This window comes from Gopherus evgoodei, chromosome 1 (assembly GCF_007399415.2).
Source record: "Gopherus evgoodei ecotype Sinaloan lineage chromosome 1, rGopEvg1_v1.p, whole genome shotgun sequence".
Taxonomy (NCBI): Eukaryota; Metazoa; Chordata; order Testudines; family Testudinidae; genus Gopherus; species Gopherus evgoodei.
The window spans coordinates 115,726,395-115,748,247 of NC_044322.1; the positions used below are offsets into that span (position 1 = coordinate 115,726,395).

The 21,853-nt window shown below is 40.5% G+C and overlaps 1 long non-coding RNA gene across 1 annotated transcript in view; it reads right to left on the reverse strand.

Annotated features, from left to right (window-relative positions):
* The window catches only part of LOC115646173, an 88,528-nt gene extending 67,004 nt beyond the window's left edge, over window positions 1-21,524 (reverse strand). The window contains exon 1 of the long non-coding RNA XR_003998959.1: window positions 21,441-21,524. This is a non-coding gene — a long non-coding RNA (uncharacterized LOC115646173). The remainder of the gene's footprint in view (window positions 1-21,440) is intronic.
* Between the last annotated feature and the right edge of the window lie 329 nt (window positions 21,525-21,853).

A 21,853-nucleotide genomic window follows, 5' to 3' on the forward strand; every position in this document is an offset into this window, starting at 1 on the left:
GCACACACACACACACACACACACACACACACACACACACACACACACACACACACACACACACACTTCCAACGATTACATATCTTCCAAAGCAGCATCTTCACTGATAAGGGCATTTCAGCTGGAAACGTCATTTTATTTTGCTATACTCAGGAATTCAGTGGGAAAAAAAATAAACAAAATATAAATATAAACTAAAAAAGAAAGAAATTTGGTGGGCTAGCCACTGTTCTGTTCTCCTTCCATGTGTGTAGTACCACATGTCCATATACAAGACTACATTCATCAGTGCATGTTGATAACATTTGGATTAGACTTTCCTTTAAGCAACAATTTAGTGCTCTTCCCCCAGAGCTGCACAGGCATACTGGCCCAGATAATACTCAGTCTACCTTCCAGGTCATCATTTAGGTAGCCTGGCCTATTTCATAGACCCAGGGACTAGAACCCAGTCTGCAGAGCCCAATCTGCAGAGTTGTCCCAGGAAGTTGTCTGGGCAACCACACAGACTTTGGCCAGTTGCATTGCCAGACTTTGCCTTAGCTCCTGATCTCTGGTCTCTGAGTTCAGCTTGACGCTGACCCTGATACCTGCCTCTCTGTTCTAACCTGGTACTGCCTCTGATCTCCAGTCTCTGACCCTGACTCTGACTCTGATTTTTGTTTCAGGACCTAGCCTTGTAGTTTCTCCAACTCTGGCCTGGCAACTCCTGCCCTGGTGAGCAGACCTCAGACCAGCTGTGACCACTAGGCAAGGCTGCCTGCAGCCTGGTTTCTTATATTAGGATTCAAATTATCTCTACTGATAACACTGCATATGCTGTGGAACTCTGTGACATGGGATTTCCCAGTGATTGACTCTTTTCTGATTCATTCACAGCATGTCTCAAGGTGGATCTTTATATAAACATACTGCCAGCTCAGCTGGGATCAACAAGCGGGCACTGCTAGTCATCTGAGAGAGCTGATCAGATTCAGGGCCAACAGAATCCCATCAGATATTTTCATTGTACCCTCAGACAGGGCCATTGCCAATATCACTGCCTCATTTTTGGACTTGCTTCTACAGCAAAGATGTTTACAGAGGCTTTAGCTATATGGTAGCAACTGCCCTCAGGGAAAACAAGATCTTGGCGATTCCATACCTGGATGACTGGCTAGCAAAAGGGTCATTGCAGTGGCCCATGCAGTTCTGTATCTCTTCTGTCTGGGTCTAATGAAAAACAAGGAAAAGAGCTCTCTGGCTCCCTCTCACTGCATCCTGGGAGGCCCCAAACTCAACAAAAGGAAAGGCTCACCTAAAGCAAGAGCACAGATGTATTTTCCAAGGTCACAGCTATTCAGATCCTCTCTCATCCCTTTGTAGGAACAACGATTCCAGCATCTGTCATATCAGTCCATCCCCTCAAAGCCAGGGAATCATTACAGGGGTGAGAAGATACCAACACCTGAACTATTGACATTCCCCTAGCTGACCCACGCTGGGTATCTATTGCTGCAGGTGTGCTGGGCTGCAGACAAAGGATCATATACTTAGGCGGAGTTTAATGACAACAACAAATAAAGAGTAATGACATTTTCTAGAATGGTCAGAAATATATAACATGACCTGGGAAACATAGGGTGCTTGTGTGATGGTTCTCAGATTGTATTTCACATATAATTTATGATACAGGTGCGTTCCTTGTTTATTTTCTGTTAGAGAAATGTTGTATCAACCAGGCAAGGTACTAACAAACTTCAACAGGATTTTATTTTTAAATTGGAAACCTCTTTACCAAGCTGCTGCTGCACCCTCTGTAACTCTCACTCTGCCTCCTTCACTCCTCCCCCGTCCTTCCTGTTTACTGTCCTTTCAGACTCCCAACAGCCAGTGCTCCCAGTTCTAATAATCACAAGCAACATCTAAACACCACAAGAAACATGGCTTCTCTTTTTAGAATAGAAACAGAAATAAAATGTCTACCCATTGTGCCTAGATTGGTCACTTGAGCAAAACCAACATCATGTGATATTTCTTTTTTAAAACAGTAATTCTTTATATTGCTTTTGTATCATATTATCTCCCCACTTCTTCTTCACCTTGCGTTAATGATATAATTTCTTTGCTACCAGTGAAACTTGTGATGTTGTACTGAAATGAAAATTAAAACTATGCTCACAATTACTTATATGCCTTGACAGTTACAGTAGTTGATAATATACTAGCTGCTCAGGTATACATTCTCCATGTAATGCCCACAGTTAGCTCCACTTAGAAAAGTTCATTGCTCCTGCTGGAATATACAAGTGCATGAAGAGCAAATTTAGTATCATGTAGAAACCAAGTCATCTCACTATAAATTATGTGGTCACTAGTACTTCCTTAGCATTTTACCAAAACATAATCAATTTTCCTGAAATTTCCCAATCATGCTTATCTTCCAAAGGATGGTTATTTACATATTATGCATTTATTTGAATTATGGGAAATTAGGCCAACTTCGTAGTCACAAAAATCAGAGATAATTCACATAGTAAAGTAGGAAACAGAACATTTTGGAACATTACCTCTGAATATTATGTAGATGTTTTATAATCCACATGGGCCAACCCTATCTTGAAAACAGAGTGGTGAAAGCAAGATTGCTGCTTGAGGCTCCCTGGGGGAAAGGTAGGGGGGATTGCAGGGGTCCATACCCTTGCTGGGCAATTACAGTGGAGTTTTGTGTTAGGCCATCTTATTGCTTGCTGCATCATACCTTCATGTCCCCTTACACTCCCAAGCATGGTCTCTATGCACTCCCTTCAACCCCAGCAGTGACCATACAGCTCAGTTTTGATTACATAGAAATGAAGAGCCAGGTTTCATCCCTATATTGTAGCCACAACAGCTCAGGTTGCCTCTCACCAGGGCCAGCTCCAGGCACCAGCCAAGCAAGCTCGTGCTTGGGGCAGCAGATTCTAAGGGGCGGCTTCCCTCCAATCCTAGGGTGGCACGGCCGCCCATTTTTTCTTTTTTTTTTTTTTTGTTCGCTGCTCTGACCACCCTGTAGGGGGAGATGGCATGGAGGAGGGGAGTGCCCTGCTGGGAGCCAGCTGCACGCTCCGTCTGCCCCAGCCGGTGCCAGGTCTGCAGAAAGTCCGGCAGCCCACGTCTTTCCCTCCCCACTGATCAGAGTGGCGTGAAGCCCTCCTGGCAGGCGTCACAGTGGGAGGCCTAGTGGTGAGCGCCCTGGCTGAAGGAAGCCCTGGCTGCCCCCCTTCTCTGTCTCCACCTTTTTCCTCCCCCTCCCCCCTGCTAGCCAGGGAACGCACTCCACTGCCTGGGTATGTCTGTCGCGCAGGGAGTCCTGCTAGCCAAAAGTTTGCACCCTGGCTCCGGTCGCCTCACAGGTTGTTTTTTTTTTCTTGGGGTGGCAAAAAAGCCAGAGCCAGCCCTGCCTCTCACACACAGAAGTGCAGGAAGAATTTGTATAGGGGGGATCTGGGAGCCATTGAACCAAACTATAAACCCTGTATATGATGGAAACCACTTCAAAACCAGGGTGTGCTGCAGCACCCTCAGTTCCAGAACCTGTGCCCACACATGTTGAACAAGAAGAGGGATGTAACTGGATTTTGAAGCAGTACACATGAAAAGACTCTCTGAGCAGATGAGCAAACTCCAACTGTTAACATCTTGGGTCTCTTATGTAGGAGATGGTAGAGGCTTTAAACTAGGTTTGACGGGGACAGGTTAGCAAAGCCCACAGGTAAGTGGGGAACAAGACCTGGGAGATGGGTTGGAAACAGGAGGGAGCACGGGCTATAATGGCAGAGAGAAAGGAGGGTCAGGGCAAAGCTGGGAGGCGAGATCAAACCAGTATCTTAGATGCCTTTATACAAATGCAAGAAGTATGGGTAATAAACAGGAAGAACTGGAAGTGCTAATAAATAAATACAACTATGACATTGTTGGCATTACTGAAACTTTGGTGGGATAATACACACGACTGGAATGTTGGTGTGGATGGGTATAGTTTGCTCAGGAAGGATAGACAGGGGAAAAAGGGAGGAGGTGTTGCCTTATATATTAAAAATGTACACACTTGGATTGAGGTAGAGATGGACATAGGAGATGGGAGTGTTGAGAGTCTCTGGGTTAGGCTAAAAGGGGTAAAAAACACAGGTGATGTTGTGCTGGGAGTCTACTACAGGCCACCAAATCAGGTGGAAGAGGTGGATGAGGCTTTTTTCAAACAACTAACAAAATCATCCAAAGCCCAAGATTTCGTGGTGATGGCGGACTTCAACTATCCAGATATATGTTGGGAAAATAACACCGCGAGGCACAGACTATCCAATAAGTTCCTGGACTGCATTGCAGACAACTTTTTATTTCAGAAAGTTGAAAAAGCTACTAGGGGGGAAGCTGTTCTAGACTTGATCTTAACAAATAGGGAAGAACTCATTGAGAATTTGAAAGTAGAAGGAAGCTTGGGTGAAAGTGATCATGAAATAATAGAGTTTGCCATTCTAAGGAAGGGTAGAAGGGAGTACAGCAAAATAGAGACAATGGATTTCAGGAAGGCAGATTTTGGTAAGCTCAGAGAGCTGATAGGTAAGGTCCCATGGGAATCAAGACTGAGGGGAAAAACAACTGAGGAGAGTTGGCAGTTTTTCAAAGGGACGCTATTAAGGGCCCAAAAGCAAGCTATTCCGATGGTTAGGAAAGATAGAAAATGTGGCAAAAGACCACCTTGGCTTAACCATGAGATCTTGCGTGACCTACAAAATAAAAAGGCGTCATATAAAAAATGGAAACTAGGTCAGATTACAAAGGATGAATATAGGCAAATAACACAAGAATGCAGAGGCAAGATTAGAAAGGCAAAGGCACAAAATGAGCTCAAACTAGCTATGGGAATAAAGGGAAACAAGAAGACTTTTTATCAATACATTAGAAGCAAGAGGAAGACCAAGGACAGGGTAGGCCCACTGCTCAGTGAGGAGGGGGAAACAATAACGGGAGACTTGGAAATGGCAGAGATGCTTAATGACTTCTTTGTTTCGGTCTTCACTGAGAAGTCTGAAGGAATGTCTAATATAGTGAATGCTTACGGGAAGAGGGTAGGTTTAGAAGATAAAATAAAAAAAGAGCAAGTAAAAAATCACTTAGAAAATTAGATGCCTGCAAGTCACCAGGGCCTGATGAAATGCATCCTAGAATACTCAAGGAGTTAATAGAGGAGGTATCTGAACCTCTAGCTATTCTCTTTGGGAAATCATGGGAGACGGGGGAGATTCCAGAGGACTAGAAGGGGGCAAATATAGTGCCCATCTATAAAAAGGGGAATAAAAACAACCCAGGAAACTATAGATCAGTTAGTTTAACTTCTGTGCCAGGGAAGATAATGGAGCAGATAATTAAAGAAATCATCTGCAAACACTTGGAAGGTGGTAAGATGATAGGGAATAGCCAGCATGGATTTGTAAAGAACAAATCGTGTCAAACTAATCTGATAGCATTCTTTGATAGGATAACGAGCCTTGTGGATAAGGGAGAAGCGGTGGATGTGATATACCTAGACTTTAGTAAGGCATTTGATACGGTCTCGCATGATATTCTTATAGATAAACTAGGAAAGTACAATTTAGATGGGGCTACTATAAGGTGGGTGCATAACTGGCTGGATAACCATACTCAGAGAGTAGTTATTAATGGCTCCCAATCCTGCTGGAAAGGTATAACAAGTGGGGTTCCGCAGGGGTCTGTTTTGGGACCGGCTCTGTTCAATATCTTCATCAACGATTTAGATGTTGGCATAGAAAGTACGCTTATTAAGTTTGCGGCCGATACCAAACTGGGAGGGATTGCAACTGCTTTGGAGGACAGGGTCAAAATTCAAAACGATCTGGACAAATTGGAGAAATGGTCTCAGGTAAACAGGATGAAGTTCAATAAAGATAAATGCAAAGTGCTCCACTTAGGAAGGAACAATCAGTTTCACACATACAGAATGGGAGGAGACTGTCTAGGAAGGAGTATGGCAGAAAGAGATCTAGGGGTCATAGTGGACCACAAGCTTAATATGAGTCAACAGTGTGATACTGTTGCAAAAAAAGCAAATGTGATTCTGGGATGCATTAACAGGTCTGTTGTAAACAAGACTCGAGAAGTCATTCTTCCTCTTTACTCTGCTCAGGTTAGGCCTCAACTGGAGTATTGTGTCCAGTTCTGGGCACCGCATTTCAAGAAAGATGTGGAGAAACTGGAGAGGGTCCAGAGAAGAGCAATGAGAATGATTAAAGGTCTTGAGAACATGACCTATGAAGGAAGGCTGAAGGAATTGGGTTTGTTTAGTTTGGAAAAGAGAAGACTGAGAGGGGACATGATAGCAGTTTTCAGGTATCTAAAAGGGTGTCATCAGGAGGAGGGAGAAAACTTGTTCACCTTAGCCTCCAATGATAGAACAAGAAGCAATGGGCTTAAACTGCAGCAAGAGAGATTTAGGTTGGACATTAGGAAAAAGTTCCTAACTGTCAGGGTAGTTAAACACTGGAATACATTGCCTAGGGAGGTTGTGGAATCTCCATCTCTGGAGATATTTAAGAGTAGGTTAGATAAATGTCTATTAGGGATGGTCTAGACAGTATTTGGTCCTGCCATGAGGGCAGGGGACTGGACTCGATGACCTCTCAAGGTCCCTTCCAGTCCTAGAGTCTATGAGTCATTTAAGAGAAGTCCTCCCTATTACTGTTATAGTCCATAGGCATATATAACTCTGGACCTGTATCCATGCCCATATTCTATTTGCCAGAACCATCCTCTCATCTTTTCCCAACAATTGTAGAGTTTAGCTGCATTTCCAATAGTGACTACAAACAGCTTCACCTCACATACTATACCTACCACTTTCCGCATTTTATTAGTAGCTGCAGACAACATTCCAATTCCTCTAATGATTAACAGTGAAACGTACAAACCTCATATTTTTGGTACACCACATAAACAGCACCTTTCCCCATTCTTGGCACATTGACGCAAGAATCCAATATACTGCACCCTACTACCCCATTTCACACACGCACAAAATCTTTAGTCTACCTAATCTATCCTCCCCATTTTGGTTCTAAGATATAACCTTCTAGAAAATGTGCTGATATAATCAAATAAAAATATTAACAACACTTTTGACTGCTAAAGCACTGTCCATGTAAGAATCTCATTGGTCTTTCAAATAATGAATTAAGGCTTACAATACTCCTTTGTATTTAGCATGATTCCCATTTTACTGATGGAGAAAATGAGGCACTGAGAAATTTAGTGACTTGCCCAAGACCACACTGTCAATCTGTGGCAAAGCCAGAAATAACCCCGAACCCCTGACTCCCAATCTTGTGCTTTAACTGCATGACTACTCTTCCTCTGTGATAGATAATTTTATCCTGTCTGGTCTACATAAATTGATGTCCAGATTTGATGGATACAAATTTGTCCATCTGAGGCAGATATGTAGATTGTATAATTTTTTTCTTTCCAGTCAATGGAAATATATATTGAAAACTATCTGAAGTGACTACTCATGGGATCAGGAAAAAAAATGGTTGCTTAATAAAGGTGGCCATCTAACTAAGGTGATCTTCTAAATAATCTGTATATAGTTCAAGATGCTTTGGGATGGTCTCTTAAAGTTTTATATAGGTTTCCCTGTAGCAGTACTCTTTAGATGGATATTTGGGTAGAGCATTCTACTGCCTTTAGTTTTCCATGGAGTTATTCATTTTACACTGACATAAGTGAGAGAAAAATCACGCACTCATGGTCAGAGTTGAGGATACTGATAAGCATCTTGACTCACAATTTTGTGTCTTCCAAATATATTTTTTTCCTCATTACAATGGTCTGATGATATTTTATATTAATGATATCCCTTAAAGAGAAACTTGCAAAGGCAGGGGACATAGCTTTCTTGGTGGCAGGAGGTAGCTAATTTGAAAACTTCCTTCCACCAAAAATCAGGTAATCCCTGACTACTTCCTTTGATGGTAGCATTTAGAACTTATCCAATATAATACATGGTATTTAATATATACCAGAGTCATTACTAATACTATTAACAACACTAATGGAGTATTATAAGGAAGTATGAAAAATACATTTTTCTGGTTGATACTTTGAGTGATGCTGGAAATTGGGTTTTTAAAGTATGGGTTCGTAAATAAATTGCTAGGGTTAGCGTTGGTCTATTAAAAATGAGACCAAGCCAGGAGATGATTCAGAAAATGGATGTGTCTAAGTATGTTTTCCCTTCCATTTCTGTCATAGAGAAACCTCATTGCATTTCCAAATATTGTGGCATAGGTGCACGACTAGGCCTAGATTCACAAAAGGACCTAGGTATTCACACAGCTCCAGCTCAGCTGCCCCGAGCCCTGTAGGTGCCTTTGCTCACTCAGCACATTAAATTTGCAGCAAAAGTTCCCTAGGTGCCTATTTTTCTGTCTTTGAGCAGATGTGCTGCAGCCCCACACCCCAGGGATCTGAACACCTTAGCCACACAGCATGCACAAATCAGGAGAAGAGAAGATAGGTGCTCCTCTACCTAACTCACTCATGGGGCCCAATCTGAAAGTATGTTCAGAGCTCATTTACCAGATCAGATCTTGATATATGAGATTGCAGAAAAAAGCTGTGAGGAGGGACAGGAGGACTTCCCTTGTAACTTTTAGCTCAGTGATTGAGACCCCCAGTTCAAGTCCCTCTTTTGCCTGAGGTAGAGAAAAAATCTGAACAGGTGAGTGGCCCAGTCCCCTGGAATATGGGACATTCTGATTTGAGACTCTCTCAATATCATCTGTTGAAGCTGTTCCACTGTGGATAAGTAAAGAAAAAAAGTCATTGGAGCAGAGGGACTGGCTCTTGGGTCTCCCACTTCCTAGGGTGAGTGCTCTAATGTCCAGACTACAGAGTCATTCTCCTACATTCTCTCTCTGGGCCAATGATTCTTTCATTATTTATGCAGAGTGGAGCAACTTCAACACACACATACAAGGGTGACTGAAGACTGGTGGTTAGACCACTTACCTGGGAGGTGGGAAATGCAGTCCCCCGGTTCTATTTTTTTTTCCGAATCATTTATCCACAGTGGAACACTTCAACAAGAGAAATGTAGGCCTGTGGACCACGGCACTCACCAAGAGGTGGCAGAGCCCTAAACAAATCCCATCTCAACCTCAAATGTAGGAGGCACTTGGACAAGGGTCTCCCACATCCCAAGTGAGTACCCAAACTGCACTAAAAGTTATAAAGGAGCCTCACCCCTGGCTTCTTGCAAAAATGGCTGAGACTTCCGAGCGGAGGGTGGCACCTCCCTGCAGCCTGGATTTACGCACCTCTCTCTGAGAGGGAGTGGGGCTTAGCACACACTCCTCAGTTTGGCATCTCCCATTGTCTAGGTTAGGCAAGGAGCCACCTAGCATGCTGGGTTTTGTGAATCCCTTTCTGAAGTGCCTATGTGTACAGGGAGCAGATGGTGCTCAAAAAATTTTGACTCCCTAGGCAATACTTAAGCATCCTCCTCTCCTCTTCATAGGCCTATGGCAGCAGCTATCCTCAGTCTTGATGAATCAAATTTGAGTGACTGGCATTGCAACCTGATGCACAGTGTCACACCACCATTCATATTTGACCTAGCTGGCCCACCATCATGGAGGAGAAGCCAGGACACACTTGCTGCCCGAAGCTGCTGCTCAGTTTGCCTATAGCTAGAGTAGCCCTAGATAGGGAGCCTAAGAGCTGAACTCAGATTTTGTAAATCACAGTGATTTTCTAAGTTTCTTTGTGAATCTAGCCCCTAGTGTATGATCAATGTTCTGCTAACTTGTTACTAAATTTCCAGCACAGATTTTTGACCTATGATATGAAATCTTGGCCCCATTGATGTTGATGGCAAAATGGTCATTGACTTAATGGGGTCGGGATTCCACTTACAATGTCTAGTTGGTGCTAAGGTGACCAGACAGCAAATGTAAAAAATTGGGACGGGGCTAGGGGGGTAATAGAAGCCTATATAAGAAAAAGACCCAAAAATCGGGACTGTCCCTATAAAATAAGGACATCTGGTCACCTTAACTTGGTGCATCAGTTTTCCAATACCCGATTCAGAAGGCAGTGGAGCTTTTTAAGAGAATTAGTAGCAAACATGTTGCTGCCTTGCTTCCTAGAAATGAAACAAAAATACGGTACACTTCTATTATCATTGGCAGCCAAGTCTCTCCTTTATCCACTGAAATACAATTCTTCATCCTTTATTTTTGTTTCAGCAACTTTTTTTTACATAGAATAACAAAAATCTTATTAAAAATCAGAGTTGCACTATCATTTATAGCATATGCTGTATTATTGCCAAAAACTATGGGCACCTTCCATAAATTGTCTCAAACTTCCCTCATTAGTGGTTAGTGTGACTGCAAAAGAAGTCAACCTTCCAAGTCCTGTATCCTACCATATGTAAGTAGACTGTTTTTTCCCTAAACACTTTTTTTTTCCATTTAGAAGATTTTGTTTCCTGAGCCAGTGTTTCCAGAGAGCAGCAAGCATCATAAAAATTGGATTGGACAAAGCAATTAAGACTCTATTGTCAGTAACAATGTTCCCTGGCAGAGGGGAGGAGTAATTGACCTAATAGGTTTTTCCCAACCTTAATCTCTATGGGCCTGTGATTTTCCAATTCCTTGTATAATGTTTGGCATTCTGTGATATATAGAATTAAATGGAGACAGCATGAGTAGTCATCTACACCATATTGGTCTAGGTGACAGGAGAGTAACATGCCCTCTAACTTTAGCTCTTAACAACTTGTGTTTAATTCGACTCTGTGTGACAGATTCCATGGCAAAGTGTCCTCAGGACAGCTTGATACCTTCTATTTTGGGAATGATGCTCCCTCAGTCTGTTTAGATGTTGATATGACCGTCTCTAAATTAGTGTTCTTTCGCAAGTGAAGAGAGTCAGAGTCTGGTACTCCCGTTGCTTCACTGGGTGAGGAGAGTCAAGTCTGGGGTAGAATAGAGGCTGGATCTGGAACAAGGTAATCCAACCATCCCCAGACAGACCATGGTGAGAAAGGGCATTTGTGGCTGAGGAGGAGTAAAGAGAGGGAAATGGATAATGGATCACTCATCCTGGAAAATTCAAATGAAATATATATTAAGGGTGAACATTTGTTTATTTTTCAGGGGTCAAAACCTTAAGCCTTCACTCTGTTTTTGTTCTGTTCCTACCCATGTAAAATTGCCACATAATTCAGGTGAGCTGAGTAAGAATTGAGTAAAATCTGAGGTCCCAGTTGCCTCAGCCTTACAATTACCCACAGGAGGGGGCCTAGTGACAGGAAAACTCATTGAGTTTTCCCTCATAGTTTCCCTACAAATATTTTTGCTTGGGAAGGGGCAGGATTTAGTTCCCACTTCCTCTATGCAAGAATCAAGCAGTCCTGTCTTCAAAACCTACAGAAGTCAGGGATCCACTGAAGGGGCAAGGCTTTGTGCTTCTGAACTAGATGTAAGGCCCCCTGCTGCTCTCTCCAGTTCCATGACCGTTCAACTCCAAGGTGCCACGCTGCCTGGATTTCCCCAATCAGTGTCTCCTTCCATTTAAAAAGGGGACTTCCCATCATAACAGGGGTTCCACTAGTATATCTTGAGAATGGGCAGTGAGATTCCTGCTTTCCATGTGGCCAGGGCATGATCCCCATGCACAAAAGGTAGGACTGATCAAGCCTTGAGTAAGCTTTTTAGGATTTGGTCCAAATTCATAGTCAGAAAATTAAGCTATGAAAGATTAATGAATGTTTTTGAGATCCATCACACCCCTACTAAAACAGAATATGAATCTAGTGAAAATTATGTAATAACCATGATGGCACAGTTCTCTTTTCTCAACTGTCTTCTCTGAAGTGAGAGACAGACACTATGTAGTAGAGGAAGTTACTACTGTAATTAACTTTTTAAAAATACTACAATAAACCATTTCAGAATAAAATTAAATACATAATCACTACTGGTCTAAAACTTACAGCTATTCTAGAGAGGGCCAAACCCCTCCTGTGAACTATTCTGTTTTCTTTAGTTGTCTCAGGTTGCCTTTTGCCAATCAGGGTAGGACTTTGGGGGGAGTGCGTAGTGTGTTTTCTTCTCTCATATTAGCTGAGCACTAAATCTAAATAAAGTTTTCCTTCATCTCCCATTTTTTATAATACTAAGTGAACAATTTAGTTCTGCTCTTAAGGAATCAGTTGAATAAACATCCAGAAGAGGGGATGAGGCAGACTAATTAAAAGTCTACTAGATTATTTCAAGATCATTTCAACTGCAGATTGGGTAAAACAAAATGATTTTCAAGGGTAAAGACCTTCTAAATCTGAAAGTAAATAACAGCTATCTCACACAGTTGTAACTATGCACAAACAAGGCTGAAAATTACACTAGGATGATCAAAATGTGATATTACTTTAAAAATTACAAAAATATCTCACCATGATTGATGGCATTATAAAGAAATAGCAAAGGAGGTAGGAAAGGTTATTATAAAGTCTTGTTCTAATTTCAGCCTTTTTCATCCTGAAAACATTTTGGAATTAGTATGTAACAGAATATGCAGCAATGTCTTGGGAAGAAAGAACGAAGTTAGAGTGAAGTCAGAACAGAACACACCATTTACACTGCTGCGGACCTGCACTCTCTCATTGCTCCCTATCCTTCCATGGGAAATAATATGAAAAGAGAAATACCATATTTACATCCTAGAATTTAAGTAATTAAAAGCCAGCATCTGAATTGAAATAATGGCCTGGCCTATGGCTCTCACTCATCCTTGCCAGCTCCATCCAGCAGACCAAAGCCTGAGAGCATCTTCAGGTCTCTGAGTCCCTTGAGCTGGGCATTAAAATAACCTAACTGCGTTCGGAGTCCCTGACTGCTTCCTTCCAGCCATCTGTGGAGTGGATTGGCATCAACCTCTGAGGAGACCATTCTCTCACTCTCCCACCAGCTGGAGAATAAATGCTGCATTTGAGGCCATTGAAGGGACAGGAAGTTAGAGAGGGGGAAAGCAATGTTACCAAGAAGGTATGAGAGGTGCTTACATACAAACATAGGCTGACTTTTCATTGTGGTAAATTAAGCAATAAAGAATATATGCTTGGTTTGTGGGTGGGCAGATTGCCACAAAGGAAAACAAGGAAACAAACCTATACTTAACTTATTATATAAATAAATAGTTTTCTGACGAGTCCATTTCCCCATCATTTCTTAATATCTATATTGTTTAGGACTTTATATAGTGTATGATTAGTTGGCATTGGTACTGTTCAATCTGTACTAATCTGTATGCATTTATATTGTGTGAGTAGTTCTCTAATTGGTTTTCATCCAAGTAATCCCACAGAGAATAAGGTTACACGCTGAAAAGGCTGAGGTGAGAGAATGGTTAGAAGGGGAGCACAAACTCTTTCCCCATCCTTATTAAGAATGCTCTACACATCTGCATTTTCTAAAAACATTTCTAAACTCCCTCTGTGAATAAGCATAAAGTCTACACGAGAAGCTGGGGGTGGGGGTAGGGGGAGGAGGAAGGCAGGAGAATGAATGAATAATTTTTGGACAACCCTACCCATTTCTGCATTCCTCTCTGGATGCTTCACGTATGGTAAGTCTAGGGTTCTGAAGAAAAATATTTAAAATAAAGAAAACTATTTAATAGAGAAGAGACTCTGATTTAGATTAAATGAGTTGAATTCAGACTAAATAGTTCTTCTCAAATGTTAAACCTAGTATAATTGTAATAAAGAAAATTTGGGTGATCTTTTCTTGGACCAACTTCTGTTGTTGAGAAAGACAAGCTTTTGAGCTTACTCAGAGCTCTTCTTCAAGCCTGGGAAATATAGTCAGAGTGTCACAACTAAATACAAGATGGAACAGTTTGTTTAGCATAAGTAGCTAACATATGTTTCAAGGGACCATTCAAGGTGAAATGTCCCATTAACACCTCTTCAGGCATAAGGTGGGAAGAGTGAAAAAAACTGGGTTGATAGGGTAGTAAATGGGTTATAGATTATTATAATAAGCCATAAATCCAATGTCTGTATTCAAGTCATGATTTTTAGTCTATAGTGAAGTTATGAATTTAAGGTCCCAGGATCATCTTTTGAAGGTATTGTACAGGTTTTCTTTGAGGATGAGGACTGAGAGGTCAGATAGAGTAATTGTTTTGTGAAAAGTGTCACCCAAAGGTGATAAGGTGTTTTTGTCTTTTATCGTTTTTCCGTGTGAGTTTATTCAAGAGTGTAGCGATAGGCTGGTTTCACCCACCTACTTGTTATTGGGGCATTTAGTGCACTGGATGAGGTACATCATATATAGTGATAAGCATGTGTGGGATCCATGGCACTTGAGAGGTGTGTTGTTGAGGGTGCTGATCATCGTAGCAATGGAGATTCATCTGTTGTTCTGGCAGGATCTGGTACAGCTTTGAGTTGATTTGTCCTAGTCTGTTGGGAGCTTGCTTCTGATGATGAGCTTGGAGAGGCTGGGGGGGTACTTAAAATCCAGAAGAGGGGTGTTGCAGGGTATGCATACCCCATCCCCCTTTGGAGATGATCGGTTATGGCCCTGTGGTCAACGTCCACCAGACTGACCTTGGACTCAAGACAGGATGGCCTAATGACCAGAGTCAATATAACTGTCCTTGGGTTAAGGGCTGTGCAGCCTAATGGCTGGAGTCATTAGGTTGCCCTTGGGTTCAGGTTTGTGTGGCCTGATGGCTGGAGTCAATATGGCTGTTCATGGGTTCACAGATATGCGACCTAATGGCCAGAGTCAGGCCTGCCACCCGGCGGTGGTGGTGGGGAGCAGGGTGTTTGATGGCCAGAGTAGGGGGGCCCGGGCCCTTCATACTCTACTGGGTCCCAGCCCAGAGCCCTGCCAGTGGCAAGTGTTTGTGCTACCGAGTCAGTGGAAATCCTGCAGCAGCACACTAACCTTTCCGGGGGACACGGCTAGTCCCTCTCCCTAGGTCACTTCCTAACCTGTCTCCTAAAGCAGCAATCCACATGTCATTGGGCTCTCCAGACTCCTTGGCACAGGTAGCTCCCTGGAACTCTGACCAGTCATAAGAACATAAGAACGGCAGTGTCTGTCTAGCCCAGTATCCTGTCTACAAACAGTGGCCAATGCCAGGTGTCCCAGAGGGAGTGAACCTAACAGGTAATGATCAAGTGATCTCTCTCCTGCCATCCATCTCCACCCTCTGACAAACAGAGGCTAGGGACCATTAATGGACTTAACCTCCATGAATTTATCCACTTCTCTTTTAAACGCTGTTATAGTCCTAGCCTTCACAAACTCCTCAGGTGAGGAGTTCCACAAGTTGACTGTGTGCTGTGTGAAGAACTTCCTTTTATTTGTTTTAAACCTGCTGCCTATTAATTTCATTTGGTGACCCCTAGTTCTTGTATTATGGGAATAAGTAAATAACTTTTCCTTATCTACTTTCTCCAAATCACTCATGATTTTATAGACCTCTATTATATCCCCCCTTAGTGTCCTCTTTTCCAAGCTGAAAAGTCCTAGCCTCTTTAATCTCTCCTCATATGGAACCCATTTCAACCCCCTAATCATTTTAGTTGCCCTTCTCTGCACCTTTTCTAGTGCCAAAATATCTTTTTTGAGATGAGACCACATTTGTACGCAGTATTCAAGTCGGATGGCTGTAGGCAATTGGACTCCTGTCTTGTTCTTGGGACCTCTAGCTCCGACATTCAGGGGCTGCAGTGCCTCCTGGGCTGGAGCCTCCATCACTGAACCTCCATCACTGAGCTGGGCTGCTTCCTTTTATATTGAAGCAGCAGTTGGAGCATACCCAGCACAGCCTAGGGGGCAGGACTTCCTCTGTCCACAGTGTGAACCCCTTCTTGCTTACTGTGGGGTATGCACACTCCATCGCAGAGAAATTCAGGAAAGATTTCTTTCATGATGGGCTCCTCAGCAGATGTGTTGTAATTGTTTGATGATACCCCATATAGGTTCCAGCATGGAGTGGTAGTTGACAACTAGAGGTGTGCAGTCAGAGGGAGTTTTATTTCTGTAATCCTCTCACTATATGTCAGTGGCCCATCCCATGATACAATCTACTTCTCTAGTGGAGTGTTGTTGTTTGGTGAAGGCAGGTTTATGTCTGTTAAGGTGTGTATCTCAGACTTTTTCCTTGGAAAATATTCTATTGTATCTGAGAGCCTTGCTATAGATAATAGATTTCTTGGTGTGTTTGGGGTAGTTACCGGAGCTGCAAAGGTAGGTGTGGTGATCCAGAAGTTTTCTGTATATCATTGTCTGTAGGGTTCCATTGCTGAAGCTGATCCTATTGTGGGAGTATTCGAGAGAAAGTTTAATGGATGTGTGTGGATGTTGAAGTTGTGGTTGAAATCTATGAAGAAGTTTAGATCACCTGTCCAGAGGACAATAATACCATAACTTATGCTAAGCAATTTTCAGAGTGGTAACCGTGTTAGTCTGGATCTGTAAAAGCAGCAAAGAGTCCTGTGGCACCTTATAGAAGAACAGACATATTGGAGCATGAGCTTTTGTGGGTGAATACCCACTTCATCGGACGCATGTAGTGGAAATTAAGCAATTTGTTTCAGCTTGTATTTAGCTGTGACATTCTAAGTATATTTCCCAGATCTGGAGAAGAACTCTGTGTAAGAATGAAAACTTGTCTCTCTCAACAAAAGTAATCAGTCCAGTAAGAAATATTTCTGCACACACCTTGTCCATCTAATATCCTGGGACCAACACAGCTACAACAAGAAAAGGCAGGCCAACTTTTTCAAAATTGGGTGCTTACCTCCATATTTAGGCACCTTGTCTAAAAGTAGCCTGTACTTCATGGGTGCTGCTGAGCACCCAAAACTCCCATCGAATAGGAGCTGCAGATGCTCAGTATTTTTGAAAATGTGGCTTATGGAGGTTGAATTTTAAGAGAAATGTACTCAATATCTTAATTGCTTACCACAATATCAGATATTTATTTGCATATGCACATATTTGTGTGCACATGATGAATTAATGTGCAATTTATAAGTGTCTATTGGGTTTTTAAAAACATATTTTACATGATCTTAGTCACATAATTTCTGAAAAATGTTGAGGGGGGAATTCAATTTTCCCACCCTAAATATATAACTGCAAACCTTACCTCTCCGCAGAAGATATTGCATTTCAGTTTGCAAACACACATATATAGTAATTGTCTTTTAGATCTGCATATACTAGATTTTTCATTTGCAATCTTGAAATTATGATTTAGCCTTGCTTAGATGTATTTCCCCCTCTTCGAAAGCTTAAGTCAACACACTGAAAATTGCAGATATAAAACACATATTATACACATCTCCACCTGCATGCAGAGAGAGTTAGAATATTTATTTTAAAAACACAAGATTTGTTTACAAAATTCACAACTTTTAACGACAGCATTCTGTATGAGTCTTTTTGAAAGCAAAGCCTACGGCTATTCCATTCTTACTAGTGGGGGAATATAACTAATCCATGAGGCTGCACAAACTTCTTTCTACAATTTACTGAATCAGTATAGTATTTTTAGAGAATTTTCTGGATTCAGAATTAGTTACCATACAACCAAGGATCTGCCTTCCTCAACACCTTTTAGAAATCCTTATGGTTTCTCTTTGTCCTGGGCTTGCACTTTGACTAGCTTTTTTTAAAATCCGTGCAGCCAGAGATTCTCTGGACCTGCTAAAATGATGGAAGAACCTAAGCCTAATGATGTTTTCTCAGATAAAAACCACCAAGATGACTTTTCTTTCCTGCATTAATTACCTTCTGGTTTCCACCCCTGTTAAATTCTTTAAAAAACTGCAAGATGATGTATTAAAATGTGGACATATGACAGATACAAAGTTCAGGTTGATCCCTATTATCAGAAAATAAATAAATAAAGCCATTGGTGCCCTGTCACTTCCAAATCTACCCTTTACTATGTGGCAGCACATTTGATCCATTAGCTGACTGGTGCAGTAATGGCCTCAGCAATAAAGATTCCCTGTGGAACAATCTCAAATGCTGGATATCCCACTTGAATAGATCCCCTTTCTTCCACAGCCTAACTTTATCGTCTCTAAAATAATTAATCAGTTTGCTTATCAAACAACAATTATATAGGCAAGAGTTGCCAAAATTCCGTATAACTTTCCATTCCCATCTCCCTCTTGAAAAAAATCCCCCCCCCTTCAGAACTTGTCTGACTTCGTACTGCAACTGGGCTCTTCTTGGTTTTACTAGCCGAGCTCAATTTCTTGATAAGAATGGAAAACTATATTCCTTTGATCAGTTAAGGCCTTACTTTAATTCCATTGACATACCATACAAATTCATATTTTTACAGGGCAGTAATACTTCAGTGATGACTATCAATGATTATCAAAGTTTGAAGAGATACTGTTTAATATGTTTCTAATACAGGGAGATTAAAAGTATTCTATAGATTTAAGGTAAAAGATCAGGATCCTCCACACAGCTATCTGGGAATGGATATTAAAATCCTTGCTGATATTCACATTACATTTGGGAAAAATAGATTTATATAGCTGATTTGGAAGTTTGATTACCCAACATCAACAACTGCACACATGACAATACAGAGATTATACAGATCACACAGAACTGATTGTGAAAAACATTAAGGCTTCATTTATGTCCAAAATGCTTTCAAACATATGTAGTGGTACTGTAGACTTAAAACATTTTAGAAAATGGTCAAAATGCATGCAAGTGTGATTTTCAGGCTTCCCATACAACTATATTCATAGCCTTGCTAAGTGTTGGTAGCAATACAGATTTATTCTTTCCTCTATTTTCTTTTGATGGCTGGCAGATTTTCTATTGCTGCCCAGTGGAATAATCCACATGTTCTCTCTCTGTTTATTAAAGTATGGAACATCTTTACTACAGAGAAACTCATTCCCTTATTTTTTTTTAATCCATATTATCTTGCTACCTGAACACAGTTTATTACCTTGACTGAGTCCTCTGTATGCCACAAAATCAAGAAACTTGTCCTTTGACTCTGATGAAAAATTGATGGGAGTTCGCTATAACTTTTGCTTTCATTTGTATGTGATTGCATGCCATGTTCCTTCATATTTTGGTATTAGTGTATTCATTCCGTTTTTCTGCTAAATGATTACATATTTTAATAATTGTTTCTGTTTGCTGCCCCTAATTTATAGAAAGTTGTATTATTTATTTAATACAGGTTGTTTTCAATTTATACTAAATAAAAGAATGAACAGAGTCAATTTAGAAGTGCTAAACGATGAAAACTGCATTTTTAATATCCAAAATGTCACTACATAACACTGAATTTACAATCATCCATGGTAACCTTTATTACACATGTAATTAGTTTTTCATATAAAACTTTTTGTTGTTTTATCTGAATATTTGTACATCGGACTACCTTAATAAGGCTTAAATAGAGTTAGTGTATAAAAAAAAGAATTTGTTTCTGTCAAAAAATGCATAGGCTCAAGGGCCATTTAACTTCGCTTAGTCACTTAGTTTATTTTGCATTAGAGGAACTTCTCATTTAATTTACCAGTCTATAATAGGTAACTTTTTCAATATGGAGCTAAAGGTCACTATTATATGTAAGGAAAATTAAGCCGATGTTCTTGGTTGCCTTACAGTTCTCCTAGTTCAACTACTCCAATAAATGAACATGTACAACAAGCCGAAGGGCTTTTTATTACAAATTTAATTCATTTCTCTAGACAACTGTGAAATTTGCCATTGACATTAGTCATTACCCCAAGGCGAACTAAAAGATGATCTCAGTTAATAAATGATCCTTAACAAGGAACGCTCCTATCTACTGTGATATTGGCACAGGCACATTTTATTAATGCAGGACTAGCTTCCTGCCAGAACACTAGCGTTCACGACTATTTGGTGTGCTTGTTTCCTCTTCCTGCTCCTGATATTAATAATTATGCATTGGGATAATTAGCAACACAAAGAGACAGTACTATGAGCTTGCAGCTAGATTTTCGGCACGTTAACCTTCTGGGAAATAAAGAACAGAAGCAAAGAGTCTAGCCAAATAACCAGTGCAGGTTGATTTCACAGTGTGTAAAAGGCTAATTATCTGTGAAAAGTCTGACCTCAAGTAACAAAATTACACAAATGTGCAGGCATTTTATTTTAAATAAAACTCAGACCCACTAGTACATAATGCGAAGAACCAGGTTAACTGTCTCACAGAACTGTTGGTGTATATATGTATGTATACTAGTTAACTAGTTCTCCAAACTCCTGCATAGGTATGGTAAAATAAACTTTTGTTTCCACAGCCATTACATTGTAAAATATATATATTATATATCCAGTGTGTGACAGAAGTAGGTTAAGTGCATTTTGTTTACTGGAGACAGGCTACAGTAAAAAGAAAAAAAATATTACTACTTCTTTACAGATACCATGTGTAATTCATTCCAATATAAGAATATTTATCCACTAGCAGTAATAACAAACCACATTTTTTATCATAAAAAAATAAATTGTATTTGCAAAAAGCAAACACATTACAGAGTGTGTAAAAATGCAATATTCCCATTTTCTAGTCAGAGTTCCAATTTATTGAAGTAACAGAGCAGAAAATGCACTGACAGCTGTTACATTTTATTGCGAATTAGTATATACGTTTTATATCCAGTGAGAAAATGCATGATACATTGTATTCCAGTAATTGCCACTGGCTTTCCAAATGGAAACTGAATGATCTTAGTGCAATTACACTCAGGAGAGTAAATGTAACAAGCTACAGTTCTACATTATAGCTCTTTAACAATATCAAGAATTTTGCTCTTTAAAATAATATAAAAAGGTCATACTATCTATTATCTATCTGTCTCCACAGAAATAGATAATATATACATATATCTATATCTACAGACTATAAGAAGAGTGTTGTTGCTATTCTGATTTAAATTAAGTTATGTATGTCACAGCCTACAAGAATTAGAAACTTCTTAAGAAAGATGTTTAAGTTTTCAATCACTCAAGTTATTTCCTCAGCGTCAGTACTTTTCTCTTCTCTCTGTAGGTGGGGGAAGGTGGGGAGAATAGTAGAATACCATCAAAACATCTCATTTCATATCTGAACCACAATGTTGGCTATACCTTCACCACAGACTTTCATTTGATACTTTCTTTTCATAGACAATAAAACATTTGTTTCTTAAAGGTTTAATAAATTTCCTTCAAAGATAATCTTTCTAATCTTTTCCACTGTAGGGTTTCTCTTCAGAGACTCTCACCTGTGTTATTAATAATCCTAAGAGAGCCTGTATGCTGAGAAATAAATATTTGAAATGCATTAAGAAATTTTTTTACACTAACCTTCATAACATATTTTAAACCATTTCGTTGGACAACCAGTCTTGTGACAGCTCCTGCACCTTCAAGCTCTACGGTGAAGCATTCAGTAAAGTCGGCAGTCTCCTCCCCTCTAGTGGTTACCAGCTCTCTTTGCAGCAAACACAGAAAGAGAAAGACCTATAGAAGACCACCTCAGGGCCATTTGTGTAATTTTTCTAAGATTAGGGGGGAGAAAAAATAGACCAGGCTGTCTATCCCTGAAGCAAATAAAATTTATCAGTCATTTAAAACAATATGTTAGTGGTGACTAAAACTTAATCAACACCAACCTGCTGACATAGATTTGCAATTTGAGCACGTTATTAGTGATCGAATTAAGAACAAGTCACAACTTGTTTTTGATTTATTAGAAGAAACTGACTAATCCAACAAGA